Genomic DNA, 16,414 nt, shown 5'->3' on the forward strand with positions numbered 1-16,414 from the left:
GTCCACCTCTTCCATTCCTCTCTTCTTGGGTTCAACGGCACAACTTTGTTCTCACCATGCCCTCCCTCGGACAGCTCCCAGGAAGAATCGTCAGTTATCCAACTGTGAACGGCCCTCATGCCTTCACTACCACTCTTGCCTTTTCTACCACTTTCCATTCCCTGCACAGCGATGAAAAGTGTTTATCCTCTTGCCTTTGTGGCATTCCTTCCCATGAGTTGATAGGCTCTCCTGAATTTGGCATATCTTCATTGGCTTTTACCAGTTTCTATAGATGCACCATAGAAAACACCCTATCGGGATGCATCATAGTATAGTTTGGCAACTGCTCTTTCCAAGACCTCAAGAAATTGCAGAGATGTGAACACAGCCCAGACCATCACACAAACCAGCCTCACCTGACAGACTTCATCTATACTTTATGCTGCCTCGGGAAAGCAGCCAACATCATCAAGGACCACCTACACCTTGGTTATTCTGTCTTCTCCCCTCTCACAGCAGGTGGGATATACTTTCAAAACATACCACCAGATTCAAGAAAAGCTGCTTCCCTGTTGATATCTTACTCCTGAATGGTTTTCTTGCAAGCTAAAGAAATGCTCCCGATCTTCTAGTCCACCTTGTTGCAGCCCTTACACTTTTTTAAATTTGTATTTTCTCTGCAGCTGTAACACTGTACTCCGCACTCTATTTATTTTTGGTTTTGCACTACCCAGTGTTCCCATATATAGAGCAATCTGCCAGGAGAGCATCAAACAATTTCACTGTATAAACCAATATTATCTGGTCAGGTCGGGGGGAGTTCCCCCCCCCACCGCAGGTACCATGTAATTCCATGCTACCTGCTCCATGGTCAGATAGTCGGTGACTAAACCGTCTCCCCCACCTGGTTTTCCAAGTGAGGAGGGGGCTGTTGGCCCCCAGCAGGACCAAAAACAAGACCTGTCAAAGGTCGGATGAGCTTCTAGTGAGCCAACGATCATCCACACTCAGTAGAAGTTGCGATCACTGTCGTACATAGCATTGTAAGGAATGCATTATAACGCACACACATCAAAATCCTATACTTCCAGCGGCAGATGTTCGCAGGAACTGGAGGACAAAGATGTGTGGTGTGTCCGTCACCGTTCCCGTTGGAAACCAGCACCACTGCGTCGCTAATGTTTTCAACGATGATGAATGAATGTTAATACCAATTCAGTCTTTTGTGTTCCTGCCTACAGTATTTACATACTTTAAACTGTTGTCCTTTCCTACTGGTTGCACGGACAGAAATGTAATGTATGATATTCAGTTCACTGCCTCTGGATTTGGTTCTGAATAGTTGTTTGAAGTTCTTGGCCAGGACTCTGTCCATTTCTCTCAACGAATGTTCCCTCAAGCCTGCAGCTTGAAGGCTGCACACAAATCCCAAGTGGATCTACAAATCCTCCAGTCACAATCTGCAGCCAGCAACTGCAATTCTGAGATGAATTGGATCTCCTCTCGCATGGCATTCTCTGCAACGCTTGAGTCCAAGCATCTTCTCCTTTCATGGTGGGTTGCAGTCAGACCACAGTCAGACCACAGCAGGAGAACATTTGGCCCATTATGTCAGTACTGCACATAAAAGGCCTAGTTCCATGTTCCAGCACCAGCCCTGTAGTTCTGCAGGTCATGGCTCTTTAACTGTGCATCTGAGTACAAGGTAGACATAAAATGCTGGAGTGACTTAGCGGGACAGGTAGCATCTCTGGAGAGAAGGAATAGGTGACGTCACCCATTCCTTCTCTCCAGAGATGCTGCCTGTCCCGCTGAGTTACTCCAGCAATTTGTGTCTATCTTCGATTTAAACCAGCATCTGCAGTTCTTTCCTACACATCCGAATACGTCCTCCCTGGATTACAAGGGTCTTGTTTATGGACAACGGAACATATAAACTAGGTACAGCAGTCATGGTCTGGGCCGAGCAGACAGAACTGAGCAGACTCCGACGCTGACTCCCTGAGTCAGTGCCGCTGGCTGGGGGCTACTCTACCGGCATCTGCCTGCTCTTCCAACACAGCTGTTTTTGTGAACCCCTCGATCAGACTGTTTATGTTTATTTCTGACCAGCAGTTCAGGTTACATACGTTCTCATGAACACAACCCTGTCCTTACCTGGGGACTGCCGAGTTGGCGTAAATATGATGAAGCTTTCTGCTCCTCGTATCCTTTCATTCTCTCTAGATTTCTGCCTCCCTTTCAGTAAAGAAAAAGGTTTTCATCATCACCTTTGCAACCCTCCAATTACTTTAAACTACTACCCCCTGATTTTCACCCCTCTCCTAGGAGAAATCACCCCGATCTGTTTATTGTAGTCAGACTCTCACTTTTTCATACACCCGCTCTCAGTTTCCCTTCAGCCTCCCGTGTTCCCAGCTCATCCAATCTCCCCCTTTGACTAGAATTTTCCAGTCATAGTATAATCTTCATATATCTCCTCAGTAGTGTAGTCCCACCTCACTTGTGAAGTGGTGACCTGACCTGGTGTGATGGGAAGATGTGACTTGTGGTGGGATCCCATTGGAGGTGGCGAAAATGTTGGAGGATTATGTGTTGTATGCGACGGCTGATGGGGTGAAAGTTAAGGACTAAGGGGACTCTGTCCCTGTTGCGACTAGGAGGAGGGGGAGCAAGGACGGAGCTGCGGGATATCGAGGAGACGCATGTGAGGGCCTCATGAATGATGGAAGAGGGAAATCCCATTCCCTAAAGAAAGAGAACATCTCGGATGTCCTGGTACGGAACACCTCATCTTGGGCGCAGATGCGACGTAGACGGAGGAATTGGTGGTAGGGAATATAGTCTTTGCAGGAAGCAGGATGGGAAGAGGTGTAGTTGAGATAGTTGTGGGAGTGAATGGGTTTGTAATAGACGTTAGTCGATAGTCAATCTCCTGTGATGGAGACGGTGAGACCAAGAAAGGGAAGGGTGTCGGAGATGGTCTAAGTGAATTTGAGTGCAGGGTGGAAATTGATAGTGAAGTTAATGGCTGCCTCCTGACCTGCTGAGTTACTCCATCACTGTGTCTTTTAATTTTTTTTATTTTCTGGATCTAATTTGTCTTGCTGCCTTGGATTTAGTGGGGTTTTGCATTTTCAACCAGTTTGACAAAAGAAATCTGTTCAATAGTCTTGAAAAGATCTATTTCCATAATATCGAACACCCTAATTGATCCTTGCTGTTGGCTCTTCAAAAATTCTCGTTGTTAGACAGGACTTTCCATCACCAAATCCTTGATCAATGTCCCTGGTTAATTCTACAGAGAGGTTTGCAATGTCACTAAGAATTAATTCCAATGATTTGCTCACTACTAATTTTAAACTAACTACCCTGTAATTACTCAGCAATGCTATTTATTGTGTGCAGTTCTATTCGAGCCATTACAGGAAGGATGTGGAGGCTTTGGAGAGGGTGTGGAAGATGTTTACCAGAAAGCTGCCTAGATTAGAGGGTATTAACTATAAGGAGAGGATGGACTGAATTGGATTGTTTTCCCTGAAGCGTCAGAGGTGGAGGGCAGATCTTATGGAAATAAATACAATTATGAGAGGCATAAATAATCTAGGAAGTCAGAACCTTTTCTCAAGTGGAAATGCCAAATACTAGAGAGCATAGCTTTTAGGTCAGAGGGGGAATATTTATAGGAGACACGTGACGCAAATGAATGATTGGATTAATACACTTATTGGCCAAGTATACTCACATACAAGGAATTTGCCTTGGTGCTCCTGAAGTGGCGGCTTGTTCGTACTGTTAAGTGCATGTTTTGATTGTAGTTAATATATTATTTTTAGCTGTGTATATGTGGGGGGACGGAAACTTTAAAACCTCTTCCCTGTACAGGGGACCCGGCCTTTTCCCTGTCGGGTCTCTGTTGTCATTGAGGCCTAGCAGCGTGGAGCGTCCTCCAGCCGGAATGACCTGGGGGCTCCAGTCGCGGAGCCTGCGGACTCACCATCGTGGAGCTGGCCGATTTTGGAACGTGGAGAGCTGTGGTGACGCGTGGCTGCAACCCGACTTCGGAGCTTGGGGGGCTCCAGCCGCAGGCCCGTTGGACAGTGACATCGGGAGCTCGCGGGTCCCTGGTAGGAGACCGCTTTTCGGAGCTCCCGCAACGGCAACATCTCCCACCCGAATCGCGGGATTGCAAACGACCCGGAGCGGGGCCTTGCATCAGCGCCAGCGCGGGCATACCATTCGCCTGGCGCGGCCTTATTGGCCGCGGGACGTACCAGCGCCCGCCGGGGGCTTAAACATCGGGAGAAGAATAAAGTACAGGGGAGAGACAAGACTTTGCCTTCCATGACAGTGAGGAGGTGTTCGGAGATTCACTGTGATGGATGTTTATGTAAATTGTGTTAATTGTGTGCCTTGGTTTTTTTTCCTGTTTGTATGACTGCAGAAACATAACTTTGTTTGAACTTAGGTTCAAATGACAATAAACGTTATTCTATTCTATTCTATTCTCCACCCGCAAGTGACAAAATGACATTTAGCGACAGCTAGGAATGATATATAAAACATTAAACATTAATAATAAAACATTATTGATTAAACATGTGAATTAAATAAAATACCAGAGCAAAAGGAGCCTACAGATTTTTGGTTATTGAGTAGAGCTACTACTCGTGGAAAAAAAGCTGTTTTTATGTCTGGCTGTGGCAGCTTTGACAGTCTGGAGTCGCCTTCCAGAGGGAAGTGATTCAAAGAGTTTTTGGCCAGGGTGAGAGGGGTCAGAAATGATCTTACCCGCTCGCTTCCAGGCCCTTGCAGTGTACAATCTTTTACACAGAGGATAAATGCCTGGAACCCGCTGCCAGGTGTTGTGGTGGAAACAGAAATGATAGTGGCGATTAAGTTATGTTTAGATGCAGCAAATGGAGTGATCTGGATCAACTGCAGGCAGAGGAGATTAGTTTAACTTCACAGCATGTTCAGCACAGACATTGTGGGTGGAAGAGTCTATTCCTGTATGTACTATATGTATGAAAAACGTTGAGAACTTCTTCCAATGTCCCTTTTGGAGACCTGGTGACTAAAGCGAGCAGTCTGGCTTTGTGGCCAGCCCAGTTAACCTTGGTTCTTTCCTCCTTATTAGCCACTGCTAACTCGAAGCAGAGGAACGTTTGCTCCTCCCACTATGCTTTACATATTTGGGTAATTATTGCCTCAAAGCCTGGCTCAGCAGAGGATTATCCAATACAAGGAATGGCAGGCTGGTGTTTCTAGTCAAATGTCCATCTGCCTAGCAAGCGTTCACTCGTGGGATTGCATTTATCCAGCATTTGATTACATGCCACCAATCCCTCATCGATGAATCCAAAATATGTTTCCTATTAGCCTCACCATACAATTTATTTCCCCTACAGTATCACTGCAGTATTTTCCAATAGCAACCACTCAGTGTTCGCTCCGTAACTGATTTGCGGGAGCACCTCCGCTCTGTTTGCAAGGGTTACCTTAAGTTTTCGGTTGCATGCCCTTTCAACTCTCTTTCTCCCCTACTCCCCCCTCCTCCCACTGACTCGCCCGTCCTCAGCCTTCATTTCTACAGTGATCAAAGTCAAATTGGAGGAACACTCTCCGATTCCATCTCAGTATGGACTGCTTACAACACAATGGTATTTATTTTGATTGTTCCAATTTCAGGTAATCCCACCCCTGGTGCTCTCCTCCCAAGCACTCTCATCCGTCCATCTAGTTTACTTGCCCCTCTGTTCATCTCTCCCATCCCCTTCTCCCACCTAGTTCCATCTGCTCATCATCCTCTCCCCATCTAGTTCCACCCAACACCCACCAGTCGCTGTCCCCTCCCTCAGCTGTAGCTTTATACTGTCAATCTTTCTGCTTCACTCTCAGTTCCTGATCCAGAGTAAGTCCTGATCCAGATCATCATAGATGTTGCTTGACCACGTGAGTTCTTCTAGAGTTCTGTTCTTGTTCTAGATTGCACCAGATTCCAGCACCTCAAGCTGATGTGAGTAACTCTGATGCACACACTTGCCCGCATGCTTAGTTATTAGTGTTTCCCCTCATGCTCTTGGTTCACATGAATAAAATAATAATTTATATGACCAAAACATTCGTGAACCATTCCTTCACCATTCCCAACACACAAACCTTTCTGAAGTTTAAGTGGAAAAAGAATGACATTTAGGGCAGCATAGTGGCACATCTGGTAGAGCCGCCATCTTGCATTACCAGATACCCAGGTTGCAATTTGACCTTGGCCGCTGTCTGTGTGGAGTTTGCAAGTTCTCCCTTTGATCCCCTGGGTGCTCTGGTTTTCGCCCACATCCTAAAGTCATTGGGTTGGTAAGCTAATTGGTAATTAAATTACCCATAATGTAGATAAGTGGTAGAATCAAGGGATATGAGGAGAAAGCAGGAACGGGGTACTGATTTTGGATGATCAGCCATGATCATATTGAATGGCGGTGCTGGCTTGAAGGGCCGAATGGCCTACTCCTGCACCTATTTTCTATGTTTTTATGTTTGTAATCTGACGTTAGTGAATGGGAAGGAGGAGAGTAAAAGGTGGGAATTCACATTAATTGGCGCGTGATGAACAGCATGGACATAGTGGGCAGAAAGGCTTGCGTTAATGCTCTATGACTCAGTCACTCAAATGAGAAATAAGAGGAACAGTTGATGAAAAATATTGGTCTTGAATGGTCCAGAGATGAGCATGGAGATTGTGAATTTAAAATAGGAATCATACGTGCAGCAGTGAGAAGCTGTCGGATATCCACTGGAAGCTTTGGGAGTCCCACAGGGGAAATCAAAAGATATACTTTATCTCGGTAACAGAAATACAAAAGTTAAATGCAGCTTATTAAGTCTCATAGTGTAATGTGAGTATTTCAATGAAAGACTAACTGTCGAGAGGCACAGTTTAGTTTAGTTTAGAGATACAGCACGGAAACAGGTTGTTCATCCCACCAATTTTACATCGACCAGTGATCATCTCACACTTGCACTATCCCACAATTTACAATTTTGCCAAGCCAATTAACTTACAAACCTGTACATCTTTGGAATGTGGGAGAAAACCAAAGAACCTGGAGAATATGGGGAGAGAAAGCCCACGCAGGATATGGGGAGAAAGTACAAACTCCGTACAGACAGCACCCGTAATCAGGATCAAACCCGGGTCTCTGGCGCTGTGAGGCAGCAACTCTACCGCTGCGCCACCGTGCCACCCCTAAAGCGGGTGCAACTGGTAGCGTCACTGCCCCACAGCTTCAGTTAACCTGGTTTGATCCTGACCTCAGGCGCTGTGTGTGTGGATTTCTCATGTTCCCCCTGTGACTGAGTGAGGATTCTTCCGGGTACTCCGGTGGGTTCCTTTTATTTTCCAAAGATGTGAGGGTCAGTAGATTGCTTAGCCACTTTAAATTTATTGTGGGTGAGTGGTTCAATTTGGTGATGCAGAGGAGGTGGATGGTTTGGTGTAAAGGGTGGTTGATGATTGATGCAGACTCACTGTGCCAATGAACCTGTTTCTGTACTGTATCTCTCTGACACCAGGACTATTCCACCAGTCATAAGATCATAAGTGATAGGAGCAGAATTAAGTCATTTGGCCCATCAGGGCTACTCCGCCATTCAATCATGGCTGATCTATCTCCCTCTCTCCTAACCCCATTCTCCTGCCTTCTCCCCACAACCTCGGACGGTCGGATGGTCTGGGCTATTTACACAAGCTTCTGTTTCCATGGTTACCTATAAGCAGGGAATGCTGAGCATGCCCAGAGGAGGAGAGTTTCCAGGACAGCAGGAAGCTGAGTAACAAGGTCCTGATCTCAAATGATTTTAAAAGGGCCTTCAGCGATACATTCACTCCCAATGCAGACCATACTCCCCTCCACTGACTCCATCTACAATTTATGCTGCCTCAAAAGAGTAGCCAACATAATCAAAGACTTGCCGCTCCCTGGTTATTCCTTCTCCTTGCTCCTGTCGGGCTGAAGGTGCCGAAGCTTGAAACCGCGCACCACCAGATTCAGGAACAGCTTCTTCCCCTCTGGTATCAAGCTTCTGAACGGTTCTCACATAAACTAGGGTACTGTTTGATTCATCTCCACCTCATTGTGAACATTGGACTATCTTTATGGAATTGACAATGCTGAGAACTATATTCTGCATTCTGTATCCCTTTGTACTTGAGTTTGTCTAGATTGTACTTAACGTATGTATTGTATTATCTGATCGGTTTGGATAGCATACAAAACAAGGCTTTTCACTGTACCTTGGTACCTGTGACTATAGTAAAATCCAAACCTAAACCAGTGCTGAGGAAGTGTTGCACTATCAAAGTTGCCAATGAGACATCATCTACCCTTTCAGACAGATACTAGAAGGCGCATTGACAACTATCTCCAAAGGTTTGCTCACTCTCATTAGTGGCCTAGATCAGTGAATAGGATTGTCTGCTTATTTATCTCCTTGCAGACCATTCTCATTGCCATGGGGTCTTGCTGTGTTTTCTGCATTGTAACAGAGGTTGCTGGGTTTTCTGCATTGTAACAGTGTCACAACAACTTTGTTGGCCGTGAAGGGTTAAGGACAGCCCAACATGGAACTCTAGGGTACAGGAAGCTGGTTAACACCCTCCTCCCAGAGTCCTCTGAAGGACCCGCCTGAACCCAATCATTCACAAGCTGTCAGGACTTTTTGTTTCCAGATAATCTGTTCTTCAAAACTCAGGCTTGGTGAAAGACAAATGGATGCTGCTAGTTTCCCAGGTGAAAATTATTCCATGCGTTGGCTTGTTCTTCTCAGGAATCGTGATGAAGGATTGTCCCAGTGGACTGTTGATACCGAACAGCTTTATTAGACAAGCACAGGCGCAAGACTGGGCTGTAACCCACTCACTGTTAAAGTAGCTGGCAGATGCTGTGACCAGGGTAACGTACGCTGCATACTAACTATTCCCATGATCTGCCTGGCATACTAAGTATGAAGCTTTTTTAAAAAATGCTCCGGTTTTGCATTGAGGGATCCAGAGCGTTAAATATCAGAGTAAATGCTGCAAAAACAAAAAAATGTCTTCCGTTCAGCAGATATAATTACCAACTTCAAACAGCACCTTTGCAACCTGCAGCATCCAGCAGCACAGCAGAGGGAAGAGCTGCCTTCTTCCATCCCCACACCCCTAGTCATTGCCAAAGCTGAGATAGATGGGCTTTGGCAGAATCAAGGGGAATGTGGACCAGGCAGCTCAGTGCAGTCAAGGTCAGATCAGCCATGTTGTGGAAATACTCCAGTGTCCTTGTGGGCAGTTCCTGCTCCTGTTTCTTATGTTTTGGTTCTGTTTTGTTTGCTGTGGATACTCCCATGGTGTTGTTTGGACAGAGCTCCAGAATTTAGATTAACTGGCAAGGAAGGAGCAGCAATGTGTGGGTTGGAGAGGGAACCTGAAGGAACCTGGGAACTTTCTCAACAGCAGAATCAAGGATTTTTGGAACGTGCTACAAAGAAATGTTGGCGAGTTGCAGCAGCACATTTTGTTGTGGATGGTCAGTGAATTACAGACCAGCATAGAGTCTGAACATACGGTGTGTATGGAGGCAGGAACATGAATGTATGAGTCACCAACATTGGCTGCAGCACTTGAGGTGGCAGAGGGAGTGAGGGAGGGAGGGAACGGTTGGAGTGGGCATGGGGATTAGTTCTTGGCTTCGAGCTTCCTGAGTACAGTTGGCACTATGCACAAAACTGTGTTTGGCTTTGAATTCCTAAAGACATTGCCGAGAACTTGTATTCTATATAGGTTCAACATTACTAGCAGACTTGGAGTACTCAAAGAGTTGTACAGCATGGAAACATGCCCTTCGGCCCAACTCATCAATGCTGACCAAGGTGCCTACCTGCCTACTTCCTGGACTTCAGGCCTCTGTTCTTAATGTCCAAGAAATCCAAACACTCTACTGTACTCTTCTGCCACCTTCAATGATTTCCTTATGTATCCCACCAGTAAAATGGTCTTGTGAAGGGAGGAACTGCAGATGCTGGTTTAAACCGAAGACAGACACAAAAAGCTGGAGTAACTCAAATGGTCAGGCAGGAGAAAAGGAATAGGTGACGTTTCAGGTCGAGACCCTTCTCCAGAACCATTGTTGTCTCATTTTTGGTAATTGGTATTGGTTTATTATTGTCATGTGTACCAAGATTCAATGAGAAGCTTTGTTTGTGCATTATTCTCTCAAATCATATGATACATCTCTTCCCACTGCTTCTCCTCCATTCCAATGTGCACACATTTCTCCCACCATTTCCCACCACCCTAGACACCCTGCTACTTTCTCCTCCACCTCCTGCTCATCTCCCACCCAATGGTTCAATTAGGGCAGCATGGTGGCCCAGCAGTAGAGTTGCTGCCTTACAGCGCCAGAGACCCGGGTTCGATCCTGACTATGGGTGCTTGTCTGAACGGAGTTTGTACGTTCTTCCCGTGGCTTGTGTGGGTTGCGTGGGTTTTCTCCAGGTCCTCTGGTTTTCTCCCACATTCCAAAGATGTACAGGTTTGTAGGTTAAATGGCTTGGTAAAATTGTAAATTGTCCCTAATGTGTTTACACCCCAGTTTATGGGAGGAGTCTTTAGTAATCTGATACAAAGCAGTGAGGAGGCTGTTCTTAAAACTGGTGATACACACTTTTAAGCTTTTGTACCTTTGCCCGATGGGAGAGGGGAGAAGAGGAAATGACCAGGGTGAAACATGTCCTTGACTATCTTGGCTGTTTTTCAGTGTCAGTTTATAGATGAAGTCAATGGTGGGGTGGGTGGTCTGTGTGTGATGGACTGGGCTACCGACATAATTCTCTGCCGTTTCTTGTGGTCTTGGGCAGAGCTATTAGAAAGCTGTGATGCATCCCGATAAGATGCTTTCTACAGGGCATTGAACTTGGTTAGAGTCATTGGAGACATGCTGGTCTTTTTAAAACTTCTGGGAAAGGAGTCATCCATTCCTTCTCTCCAGAGCTGCTGCCGGTCCCGCTGAGTTACTCCTGCATTTTGTGTCTATCTTCAATTTTCTTGGCACCGCTCTGGGAGTAGGAGTGGGGGCGGCTCCGGACCGCAACGGCCGCGAGCCCCACGCTGAGTTTGGCGATTGTTTGCCTGCTTCTGCTGCTGTTGGAGGTGAGCCAGGGTCTTGGGCCTGTCCCACTTTGGCCGTCGGTTCCGTGACAGGCCGTTGGCGCGCGAAGATTTAGTTCGCTACAAAAATTTCAGAGCCCCGTGCGATGTCGCGCACAACTACATACCCCTCAGTGGGACCGGCCTCGCGCGGCCATACGATGCCCGTGCGCCTAAACGCGACCACGAGGTCGCATAATTTGCTTGCCAAGGACACGTAAGTGGGACAGGCCCTTAAGAGCCTGAGTACACACCTATCTGGGGTACAGGTGTTGAGAACTGGTCGCAAATCCTCCCTTGTTTTGGTCTGTGGGTCAGAAAATCAAGGGTCCAGTTGCAGAGAGGAGTGCTGACTCCTCGGTCCAGGGAATTGGAGATGGGTTTGATTGGGATTGTGGTGTTGAAGGCGGAGATGTAGTTCATAAATAGGAGACTGACATAGGTGTCCTCATCTTCGTTTGATGTATCAGCTTTAGCCGGAGGTGAATTTCCACAAGACTGGAGGGTGATTTATGTCACACTTTTATTTAAGAAAGGCAGCAAAGCCAAGCCAGGGGACCGCATGCCGGTGAGGCTAACATTAGTGGCGGGGAAGTTACTGCAGGGGATTCTGAGAGACAGGATCTACCATCATTTCGTAGACAAGGAATGAATAGAAATAGTCAGCATGGCTTTGTTGCATGTGAAATCATGTCACACAAATGTGCTAATAGTTTTTTAACGAGGTAACTAAGAGAATTGACGAGAGCAGGGCAGTGGAGTTAGTCTGTATGGACTTTAGCGAAGCCTTTGACAAGGTCCCACTTGGCAGGACAGTCTGGAAGGTTAGATCATATGGGATCCAGGGAGAGTTAGCTAACTGGATATATAATTGTTTTGATGCTCGGAAGCAGATGGTGATGGTGAAAGGTTGTTTCTCGGACTGGAGGCCTGTGACTAGCGGTGCGCCTCAGGGATCAGTACTGGGTCCATTGTTGTCTGTCATTTATTCAAATGATTTGGATGAGAATGTATAAGGAGTGATTAATAAGTTTACAGCTGATATTAAAATCATGCCATTGTAGACAGTGAAAACAGTTGTCGCAAATTACAGCTGTGATGTGATCCGCAGGCTAAGAGATAGATGCAAAGTGCCATGGAATTGCAAATGGCATTCGATTCAGTTAAGTGTGAGGGGCATTGCTTTTTGTGAAGCCAAACCATGGTGTGACTACAGGTAGTGAAGTAAGTATTTGGCATGCTAGCCTTCATCAGTCGAGGTGATGAGTGCAGGTGTTGTGATAGATGCAAAGTGCTGGAGTAACTCAGAGGGTCAGGCAGCATCTCTGGAGAACATGGTTATATACTGTTTTGGATCGGGATCCTTCTTCAGACTGATTGTCATTGGGGAGAGAAAGCTGGAAAAGAGGTGTGGGGGGGGGAGGGGTGGGGGGAGCAAAGTGAAAAATAGACTAAAGGAGACAACAATGCAACAAAGGGACAAAATGATCATGAGTGAAAGAGGCCTGAGGGAGGGATATAGATGGAATGAGACAGGGAGAGGAGGGAGGTGGGATATTGGGAGAGTGGGTGTACACAAGGTCAGGAAAGTGGGGCTGGGGAGAAAAAGAGAAAAAATATGGTGAGATGTTTCCTAAAATTGCAGAGTTCAATGTCGATCCAGTTAGGTTGTAAGCTCCGCAAGTGGAATATGGGGTGCTGTCCCTTCAGTCTGCATGTGACCTCACTCTGGCAATGGACGAGGCCCAGGACAGAAACTTCAATATGGGAATGGGAGTTGAAATGTTTAGCAACAGCAAGGTCTGGCAGGTCTGGATGGACTGAGCGCAAGTGTTCAGCGAAACAGTTGCCTATTCCACGCTTGGTCTGTCCGATGTAAAGGGATGCACCACATACAGTAGATGTGGATAGGAGAGGTGCACGTGAAACTATGTCTCATCAAGAAGGGCTTCTGGGGTCCCTGGATGGAGGCGTGAGGATGTGTAGGGGCAGATGTTAGATCTCCTCAGCTTCTAAGGGAAAGTAGCCGGGGGAGAGGGCAGAAGCAGAAATAGACACAAGGTGGAGTAACTCAGGTAGCATCTCTGGAGAAAAAGGATAGATGACGTTTCGGGTCAGGACCCTGTTTGGGTTGGAAGGGATGAACCCACGGTGTCCATACCAACCATTGATCACCCTTCGCTACACACTAGTTCTATCTCATGCACTTACTAGACGCTAGGAGCAATTTGCAGAGGCTAATTAATCTACAAAGCTGCATATCTCTGGGATTTGGGGAAACTGGAACACCCAGAGGAAATCCACCTGATCACAGGGAGAATGTTCAAACTCCACACAAACAGTTTCAAATCTGGGACTGGCGCTATGAGGGAGCGGCTTTACCACTTACGCCACTGGGCTAATGGACAGACAACAGTCTGAAGAGTTGCAACCTAAAATGTAATCTGTCCATTTCCCCCCCACAGATGCTGCCTAACTCGCTGAGTACCTCCAGCAGTTTATTATCTTTTGCTCAAGTTTCCAGCCTCTGCAATTCCCTTGTACCTTCATTGAACATTGTCAAGTGAGTTGATCGAGGTGTTCAGATGCACAAAGGGACCCAGAGCTGGAGGGGTTGGAATCAAAAGGCAATTAAGACAATTCAGTGTCAAGGCAACAAGGGTAATTTTTTCCATGCAGTGAGTTGCGATCTGATTGCAAGGTCGGTTGGAGCAGACTCAATAATTATTTTGCTTGGAAGCATTGTAAACGTGTGGTGACAGTAATGGGCCTGTCCCACTTAGGCGATTTTTCAGGCGACTGCTGGCGACTGTGAAGTCGTTGCAGGTTGCTGAAAAAACGGCGGCTGGAACGGTGACTGTCAAAATGGAACACACACACACATATACCCAACGCTTCCTTCACCAGCCAGTTATGCAGGCGGGGGACAGGGCAACCGGGGGGAGCGCTGTCTGAGTGAAATTCACATGGTGCAAAGCCAATGCGCTACAGACACACACCACGATGAACAGGAAGGTTGGCGATGTAATTAAGACGGTGAAAGCACAGTGTACGGGACGGGTCACTTAAGTCCTTTAAAAGAGGGTGTAGAAGGGGGAAGGAGTGGAGACAATTTTCAAAAGCCAGAGATGCACGGCTGTGAAGTTCGGCAGACATTTAACATTACCGGTTGGTTATCCTTGGTTCTGAAAACTACTGTTTACGTATTTTTCCCCCAATGAGCCAATGAAATTCACCGGTCAGCACCGGCGACAACCTACGAGAACCTACGACCTCCTGGCGACCCACTACCACTGCACCTACGTCACGAGAATTCTCGCTGCTATCCATGGCATCGAAATTCTGGTCGCCGCTAATTTTTCAACGTTGAAATATTAGCGGTGACCAGAATGAGCCGCGACTAGTTACAAGAATGCGGAAACTACTCACCGGCAAGGAAGGCGACTCCCCGGCTACCTCCAGCGAACTTGTGGCGACCTCATAGTCTCCTGTAGTCGCCTAAAAAGTCGCATAAGTGGAACAGGCCCATTAGAAGAGCCCACTTACCTCCCACTGAATTTTCATAACATTGAACCGTATCCAATGAAACTCAACCACTTGGAAAACGACAAACAAGAATGTTTTTGTGATGGGAAGCAGCTGATGCGGTGAGTTATTGAACTGCCCTCTGCCAAGTGTGTTTCATTCCAACCCACACCCGCGGGATGCAAGTTTCTTGTCTTCAACAATCTCTGCCCAGATACTTGTGGCTCTGCACAGCTCTGAACTCCGCAATGATTAGAATCACATTGGTTACAGTGTTCAGAGAGCAGGAGCTGGATGATACAGCGAAGGGAATTGCAGTGGGGATCCAGCTGGGAATACTCTAGGATACTCTCCTGCCCTCAATGATCGATCCTGGGATTAGTTTAGTGTAGTTTGGTTTAGAGATACAGTGCGGAAACAGGCCTTTCGGCCCACCAATCCCAGCACACTAACACTATCCCACACAGACTAGGAACAATTTACAATTATACCAAGCCAATTAGCCTATAAACCTGTACGTCTTTGGAGTATAGGAGGAAATTGGAGAACCCGGAGAAAACCCACGCTGCCACAAGGAGAATGCACAAACTCCGTACAGACAGAACTCATGGACAGGATCGAGCCCAGGGTCTCTGCGCTGTAAGGTGCAGCTCTACCACAGCGCCAACGTGCTGCTCATTTAACCGACACTGTGCTTGATCTTGACAGTCGAGCCAGGCTTTGGAATTCAAACTAGAGTCTGAAGAAGGGTTCCAATCCGAAATGCCACCCACCCTTCTTCTCCAGAGATGCTACCCGACTCACTGAGTACCTCTAGCACTTTGTGTCTATCTTCGGTATAAACCAGCATCTGCAGTTCCTTCCTACACAGGTTGCGGGGGGAGGGTGGGGGAGCTCGAAAGGACCACAAGGGCAGCACAAGCCAGCAAACAATCAGTGGCAAGGCAGAGCCTCACAGCCAGCCCCAACACAATGTATGCAGAGTTTATATGTTCCCACAGACCGTGTGGGTTTCCCTGGGTGCTCCGGTTTCCACTCACATCCCACTTACTGGTTTGTACGGGTTTGTAGGCAACATGGCTGCTGCAAATTGCCCCTAGTGTATAGGTGAGAATGTGGAGAGAATAAAAAGAATGAGATTTATGCAGGATTAGTGTAAATGGGTGGGTGATGGTCAGTATGGATTCAGTAGGTGGAAGGGCCTGTTTCCGTGCTGTGTCTCACCATGACTCTGGGACTGAGGAGATAATCACCCAGCCTCTCCAACACGTCCTGCCTTTCAGTCATGGCCAAGTTCGGATCTGTGTCTTTATTCCCTTGGCTCAGCATCAATGCACTTACCGTAATAATCAAGCTCAGCTTGAAGTTATCAATTGGCCCCCAATTGTTGTAAATAAGTTTCAGTTTTCCACTTCCTTTTATGTGGGGAAATGGTTACAGACATCACCCTGAGCAGCTCAACTCCACTGTGCTGGGGTCCTCCACTAAACAAGTTAGTGTTTCTATCTCCAACATCCAACCCACACACCAAGCGACCTCTGCACCTCACCTGCTGCTTAAATTATTTTAATTTTTAATTATTTTTCTATCCAAGAGTTTAAAAAAATTCTGGTTTTCTTAAGACACCGAATGCAGAAACAAAGAACTGTAGGTGCTGGTTCATACTAACGATAGACCCAGAGTGCTGGAGTAGTCAGCGGGTCAGGCAACATCTCTGGAGAAAAA

This window comes from Leucoraja erinacea, chromosome 7, assembly GCF_028641065.1.
Source record: "Leucoraja erinacea ecotype New England chromosome 7, Leri_hhj_1, whole genome shotgun sequence".
Lineage (NCBI taxonomy): Eukaryota > Metazoa > Chordata > Chondrichthyes > Rajiformes > Rajidae > Leucoraja > Leucoraja erinaceus.